Below are 7,996 nucleotides of genomic sequence, written 5' to 3' on the forward strand. Positions count from 1 at the left end.
CAACAACCTAGCTTTATGCAGGCATATAATAGTATTGAGCCTAAAACATCATTATAAGGGATATTTTATCAAATAGAGCTAGATGTGTGATGCATGGACATAAAGATTGAACCTTTACGTGACTTTTGAGTGCTAGGACGCCAGATCTATAAGTTAGAGGAGCAAATCTGACCTCAGAAGGTCAAATGAGTAATGTCATGGAGGAAACTCGCCGAGTCCATGAGAGGACTCGACGAGTCAGATTGGGTTGCCCAACGATTCGTGACCAGTGGTAACCCGTCGAGTGAAAGGTTAACTCGACGAGTCGAGTGAGGCCTTAGGAGGATTCAGAGGACATGCATGAACTCGCCGAGTCACCCGAGTGCACTCAACGAGTCTGGTCAAAGTTGGACCGTTGACTGGAGTTGATTTCCGTTGACCTTAGGGTTTTGGTCAAACTGATTCAAGAGAGGTCATGGAAGGGTAGAATGGTCTTCTACCCATTCGTAAGATATGCGAACATACGGATACAGTGTGGAAGGTAGTATTGGGCTCGTACTAGTGTAAGCACCGGATCGGTAAACATCCCAAGTAAGAATCCTAAGGGTGTCAAGGAACAAGTAGGAACAGTTGATCGAGTGTGAGCAATCTCGGTTGAGTCTCTGATTATTTTATGTCGTATTTCAGAGGCATCATGATGGGAACACGCCACAACCCCGGAGGCAGTGGTACTAGTGATGAGGAGATCCGTGGGATGATTCACGAGGAGGTGGCAGCGGCCATTCGGGCTGAGATACCAGAGATGTTTGGGTCTATCAAGACCACGTTGATTGAGACATTCGATGAGCGCTATGCTGCTCTAACCGAGGCTGCTGCTGCTGCGGCCACCGCAGCTGTTGCTGCTGCTAGGCCGCAGGGGGTGACTCCTTGTTGTACCGAGAGTTCAGCAACTCGAAGCCACCAGAGTTTGATGGGACACAAGATCTGATAGCCGTGATCAGGTGGATCTCTGATGTTCAGGGATGTTTCTACACCTGTTCCTGTCCGAAACATTTGAGAGTACGGTTCGTGCTGAACCAGCTTCGCTTGGGAGCGAAGGACTAGTGGAAGTTTGTGACGACGGATTTTACTCCTGCGGAGCTTACCGTGGTAATGTGGGAGAGGTTCACCACTATGTTCAGAGACGAGTATGTTCCCCCGGTGGAGAGGGAACGTTTGGCCCAGGAGTTCTCCCTCAAGCAGGGGACGGAGTCTGTGACGGTGATCACGCGGATGTTTCATGAGATGGTGCTGTTTTGCCCTGAGCACGTGTCTATCGAGCAGGCACGCATGAGTCGATACTTGAGCATTCTGAGGAGGGACATTCGGGAGTTCGTGGCAAACTCGTCGTACCGAATATTTTTCGAGCTCCAGGCAAATTCTCGAAAGAGGGAGATTGGGCTAGAGACTCAGGCCAGGGAGGAGGCGGAGTCTTAGAGGAAGGATAGACAGCTGGTTATTAAGATTTAGACTTGGTTGTGCTTTGGAAGATGTAACATCCTTAAAGTATTATATAAATTATAACATTACATAAAATTTTGGACTTGGTAAATATGGAGGTTAGGAGAAGCATATATGAGGCAATAGAGAAATAAAGGTGAAAATATGGCACATAACTTTTTTTATCATTTTCTTTTAATAGTTTTTATTTTTTTTATTTAAATTAAAAAGTAAAAATACTGAAGAACGAATGATGAAAATAGAATTCCACTATATTTTCCATGGTGTTTGTATTTTAGTAAAACAACAAATTTAATGTGTTGTGTTTATTTATTTTTATTGCATTTCAGTTATATTTAAATTTTTTTATATCAATGTTATTTTCATTATTAACTGTGGTTTTGTTTACGCTTTATTCGAACTTATATTTGTTTTATAAATCATAACTATATTAAATGTTTTTTTTTCCGGATATTCAAATAAATAAATATATATGAATTTTAAAAAATCATTACAAAAGTTAAAACACTTTAATCTAATAAAAATAAAATTTTAAAAATATTTTACCCATGGGTTGTAAGTGATTATAATATAAAGAAAGTAAATTTAGTCAAAAAATTTTTATCATATTATTCAAACAGTGATCCACAATGTTCACATGATAACTCTATCAAGACAAACAAAACTCTTCTTTTAAAGAGATTCGACCGATGTAAGAAATAAAAAATATAAACATGAGATTCCCATTAAAAAAATCGCTGTGAACGTCTCAACGATTATATTCACATGATGCTTATTTTTGTTTATTGAAAATTGATTTTGGGGTCAAATATCACGTACTTTTTAATAATCTTTTGTGATGATAATTCTAACATCACCACATCTTGGATGACCAATTTTATTCACTTGGATAGTCAGTTTTTTCTTAGTAGTTTATCTCCGATCTTCACTTCGTTTGTTTAATTTAATAAACAGAAATTGGTACTTTGAATGAACATGTCTTTATAAATCTGTTGTAGGAAAGATTATTATAAAAAGGGGGTGGTTTATTCAACGTCAAAGCCCCTATAGCTCAGTGGTAGAGCGCCAGTCTTGTAAACTGGAGGTCTGTAGTTCGATCCTGCATGGGGGCACATTTATTTTATTTATTTTTTCTCCAACTTTTCTTTATCTTTTTTGTTTTTGGGTATCCAATTTAAAACTCACTAAAACCCTAAAGAGCAAATCACAAACAATACCGGGATGGATCCTTCGTAAACTTATGTTTTCATCTTCTACCTCTCATCAATGGCTTCCTTTCTTCAAAAGCTTGTTAGAAAAAAGCAATCCAGTACAAGCCTGATTACCAATCTAAACAGACGAATTCTCTCCCCGTCGTCCCATTTACTCGATCCCAAACCCGGACCAACCGTCGCTCCGATCCCCTTCTTCAATGGCCTACCCAAAACTACTGATGAATCAAACCCTAATCCTTCTCATCTTTCAGCTTTCTACCCGACTTTTGCGTTTGAGAGTTTTTTGAATCCAATTTCTCAACTTGGGTTTATTCAACATGTTGTACCTGAAGAAGACATCTTTTCGGGCGATGATGAACGAGGGATTTGGGCTGATAGTGTGAAGAAGAAGAGAAAGAAGAAGATGAACAAGCACAAATTGAAGAAGCTGAGGAAGCGTCTGCGGAGGAAAACATAGTTTCATTTTCTTCAATCTGGTGAGGATGTTAGGTTATCGTTTTTTGCTGGATTTCTTATTGATTCAAGAGAAGAATCTACCTTAATTTCTGTAACATCCCCTCTTTTGATTTCACTTTCCGGAAATACCGATTTTCATGACCTAGTTTTATTTCATTTATCGAATTGAAAGTGCTTAATAATTCAGATTTGTATCAACCACGTGGTCTTTGATCCAATGGTATCTCTACAACCCTTAGCCTTAGGTTGTGAGTTCAAACATCAATATCAGTTAAAATGGTATCTTTGTGTTTTGAATTTTGGACGTTTCAGGAGTAATTTGATATGAATTGAACTTACTGTCGTCTATCATGTTTGATGAGCCCTCAATTCCATGTATAGCCAAACTATGCCTACTTATCCTATCTTGCTGGATCTTGTTGTTCTATATATGTTTTTGTTCTGCATCTAAGGCGCCCTTTAAATGCAATCTATAAGTTAATTCCATTTTCTGGATGCTAGAGATGATAGATTTCAGCTTTTAGGCAATTATTTGTGGTTGGATTAACCAAAATTGCTTTTGTTGTTTGAGTATATGTGCTACAAATAGTTTGGTAGACTGGCATTGATAAGCTACATATAGTTCCTAAAAGTTTCAATGGGGGGTTTGGTTCACAGATTGTCTTGGAAGGAAGTGGATTCTGTCAAAGTAATTGAATTATTGAAATTTGAAGAATTTGGAATATGAAGGAATTGGATTATGTCATGTCCCGTGCTTGGTTGGGAGGAAATTGAATGGGTGTTTACTTGCAAAATTCTAGGGTTATATTGGTATACAAGTATTTTTAACCAAGAGAAAATGCATGCAAATGAATTCTGTGGGTTTTAAGAATTAAGATGGAATGTTAAAATCCATTGGTCATAGGATTTTGTAAAATTCCAACAGACTTCAGTTACTTACTCATTTGCAACCAGATGTAATGATTGGAATGCAATTGAATTTCACTCAGGTTAAATCCCATGAAATCTGACAAATTTCGAAATGAGAGTCATGTATGTTTGGTGAATGAGGTTTTTGTTCTAGACATGTAAAATTAAAAGGATTTAGCAAGCAGCCATGAACCTAGTTTCTTGTATTGTATAGAAGACAAACAAGATTGTTAAGCCACCGTTTGTTATGGAGGAGAGGACTAGACAAAACATAACACAGGATCTAACAAGTCTTATCTAACTCCATTCATGCCTAACAAACGCAATATAAATGCTTGGCCATAGACCATAGTTAGAACCATATACATGATCCCAATAGTTGGTGGTTAATACTTAATAGACCGATTTTTGAAAGTTGATGGCTTTTAAGGTGCGAAGCAAAATTTGTTATTTTCCTTTTTTGAGAGTAGTTTGAATCGGTAAAACAAGAACCCCATAATTCTCTCCCTAAGTTATATCCACACCTCACAATCTCTTCGTCTTTCTTTCTCTTCGTTTCAACGGTATAAAAACTTCGAACAAACTTAAGCCCACCTTACAATTTTCAAATAAGCAACATATTTTCTGTATGTAAACGTAGAGCAATGCATTTTTAGTCAAATCATTTCAATAAGTAAAAATAATCCAACATGACACGCCAATTGGTTGTCCTTGCTATCATCTTCACCGCCCTTCTTAGCCTCATCACCGCCGCCCCAACACCAAGTCCCACCCCGAAGGCAGCACCATCACCGCACGGCTCCGGCAAGGCCTTGTCACCATCGCCAACCAACCACCGAAAAACTAAATCTCCAACTCTATCACCTTCATCTTCTCTACCCCCTTCTTCTTCCACTCCTTCCTCCTCCCCTTCAAGCGGTGACATCTCATCGCCTAGCCCTTCTGACGGGTCAACCGCTAGCCCGCCTTCGCCGGATTCTACTGCTTCACCGGGAGACGATTCACCACCGTCGGACTCAGATGATTATGGTGATCAACCGACATTAGAAGAATCGTTGGATGATGATGTTGAAGATGGTGAATCTGCAAGCTTAAAGTTATCAGGTGTGAGTGCTCTTGCTGCGATTGTATGTTTTTTTCTTTTCTAGATTACGATAGTAGTAGAGGATTTGATATGAGTCAAATGAAACCTTTTTTTTTGTAATGTCATATATCATACGACCTTGGTAATATGAATACAATTAAAATTTTCACAACATTTTATTATTGTTGTTATGATATTTCAATAAGTAAATCGTTTTGATTTTTCCAAATCGAAACTATTTGGATGAGCAAAAACCGAACCACAAATAGAAAATCTGCAACAAAAACTGAGACCAAACATAAAATCGATGGTTTGTTTCCTACTTTTTTAAAAACTAAAATATTCAGTTCGATTTTGGTTTTAGGAATTAGAAACCGGCAAAAATACCGAACCGCACCAATATTTATAAACTGTTTATAAATAATTTAATTTACATTTCGGTTTTAGGTAAAGGTTGAAAATTATTGGATAATTAAAAAAAAGTTGTTGGATTTTATTTTATAAATTTGGAAAATTGAAAAGGAAACCCATTTTGATCGGATAGTTTAGAGACAAAATTGCAAAAATGGTCCCCTGCGGTATGCATTTTTTTGGGGTTTTAGTCTAAACCTCGACTTTTTTGGATTGATGGTCATATTGAGCTAGTTTACATGCAGTTTTGGTCCCTGTCCAAACTAAAAAGATTATTATACCCTTAATGAATTTAGTTTTTATTTTTCTTTTATTTTTTAAAATTAGTATTATTATTATTAAAAATATAAAATCGGGCCCATCTCTCTCTCTCTCTCTCTCTCTCTCTCTCTCTCTCTCTCTCTCTCTCTCTCTCTCTCTCTCTCTCTCTCTCTCTCTCTCTCTCTCTCTCTCTCTCTCTCTCTCTCTCTCTCTCTCTCTCTCTCTCTCTCTCTCTCTCTCTCGATAATCCACTTTACAATGGAGGTATCCTAAAAAAAAGCTACAACAATGGAAGCTGTAACAGCCTTATTACCAAATCTCACTCATTCAAATCCCCCGAATCGTTCCATAGATCTCACACCCAAATCTTCCATGTATGGTTCTTAATGAAATCTCCAATTCACAGCATCCGGGTCTCAAATTTTTTTGCTCATCGTCTTCCCCATAGACACCTACAAATAAAGATAACCCAAAGCCGGAAACTCCAGATTTGCTCATCGTGTTCTTGAGTAGAATCTATATATCCTAAATAGCTGTTTCAATCCCAAATAGTTGTTTCTGAACAGTTTTTGTGTGTATTTTGGGTGTATGTCCTCGAAAGGAATTTCAATGAATGAGTTGGTATAAAAAGAATCAAAGGGATGAAGTTGTAGTGGAACGTTTCCTTTGTTCTTCAAGAAGGGATGAAGTTGCAGTGGAGGTGGATAATGGCGGCACCTGTTGGTAATTTTTGTGATGACCCATGTTCATCATCGTTTTTCACCCTGTCGTTTCACCCCATCGTTTTTCCATTTACCTTAGCAAAAAGGAGAAGCACCTGCTGGTATTTTTTTGATGACACTTGTTCATCATCTATGTTATTCGGGGATTTTTTTCATCCAGATTCAACAATGGGAAAACCCCCTGTTCGTATTTAGGGTTCTAAGTCCTAACCATTCCAGATTGCATCGATGTGGGTTTGGGTTTGCCTCTCCTTCTTTTTAACGGATCCATGGAATAATAGATTGAAGACCCAGATCGGAGTGAAATGGGGCGACTGAGAATGAAGACGAGTGAAATGGGTGATTAAGATACATAGCAGAAGGAGTGAAGGCTAGTGTGTGTTTATGTGTGTTTGTTTGTTTGTCGATCGAGAGAGAGAGAGAGAGAGAGAGAGAGAGAGAGAGAGAGAGAGAGAGAGAGAGAGAGAGAGAGAGAGAGAGAGAGAGAGAGAGAGAGAGGTGGGTCCCATAATTTTTGTTAATAAAATGTATCAGAAGGGTATTTTTGTCTTTTTAGTTTTACGAGGGAACAAAACCACAAACAAAATAGCTTAAAAGGACCGGCAATCTAAAAAAGTCGGAGTTTGAATTAAAACCCCCAAAAAATGCATACCACATTGACCATTTTTGCAATTTTGTCTAGTTTAGAAGATAAATCTATATGTATACTTATTATTCTAAACTAAGTATGGCTTTTGAAAATAATAAAGAAAATCTAATAATTCCCTTGATTTTTTAATCTTGATAATCAAATTTGGTAATTTGATTGTGTTTTTCTAATAAGCCACAAAATTTTTTAAGGGGAAATTACTAAATTAGCATATAACATTAATTATCTATCCAAAAATAACAAAAAAAACATATTAGCCAAAAATAGTCCACGAAATAGTAGATTGGCTAGGGTTAACTATGGTCAATGGTAGAAAACTACTCTTTTGTGGCAATGGACTACTGTTTTCCGGTCTGTCTATTCTTTCGTGGCCAATTGGCCCATAATATATATTATATAATTTTTCAAATTAGGTTATTTTGACTATTGTTTTCTTGGTTTTACCTATTTTTTTTTTCTTTCAATGGAGCATCGAAGAACGAGGTACGTCCATTTTTTATCAAAAATTTACCGTATTGTTGATTAGTACTAGTTTTTGTATATGAGAATATTTTTTTTATAAATAAAACGAAAAAAATATATTAAAACTGTAGGTTTCATACAAAACCCACGGTGTACAAGTGCACAATGCACAAATTGTGCAGTGTGAACTTGTATACTATAGGTTTCGTATGAAGCCTACTGTTTTATTTTTATTTTTTTATTTTAAATTTGTTGTAACCTCGTAAGCCATCATATATATGTTATGATTTCATGATTTTTTTTTACAAACTTAAGAAAAAATTTAACGAAACCGTAGTTTTTTTGGTGG

The 7,996-nt window shown here is 36.9% G+C and overlaps 1 long non-coding RNA gene and 1 other non-coding gene across 2 annotated transcripts; both read left to right on the top strand.

Annotated features, from left to right (window-relative positions):
- The first annotated feature begins 2,519 nt into the window (after nucleotides 1-2,519).
- On the top strand, nucleotides 2,520-2,591 carry TRNAT-UGU (transfer RNA threonine (anticodon UGU)). The gene has a single exon. It is a non-coding gene; the product is annotated as a tRNA-Thr (tRNA).
- Nucleotides 2,592-2,595: 4 nt separating this feature from the next.
- Nucleotides 2,596-4,154, top strand: LOC145087775 (uncharacterized). The gene is made up of 2 exons (XR_013700876.1): nucleotides 2,596-3,169; nucleotides 3,807-4,154. It is a non-coding gene; the product is annotated as an uncharacterized LOC145087775 (long non-coding RNA).
- Nucleotides 4,155-7,996: the final 3,842 nt, after the last annotated feature.

Source organism: Lactuca serriola, chromosome 2 (assembly GCF_051521515.1).
Source record: "Lactuca serriola cultivar US96UC23 chromosome 2, Lser_US96UC23_V15, whole genome shotgun sequence".
NCBI classification, from domain to species: Eukaryota; Viridiplantae; Streptophyta; class Magnoliopsida; order Asterales; family Asteraceae; genus Lactuca; species Lactuca serriola.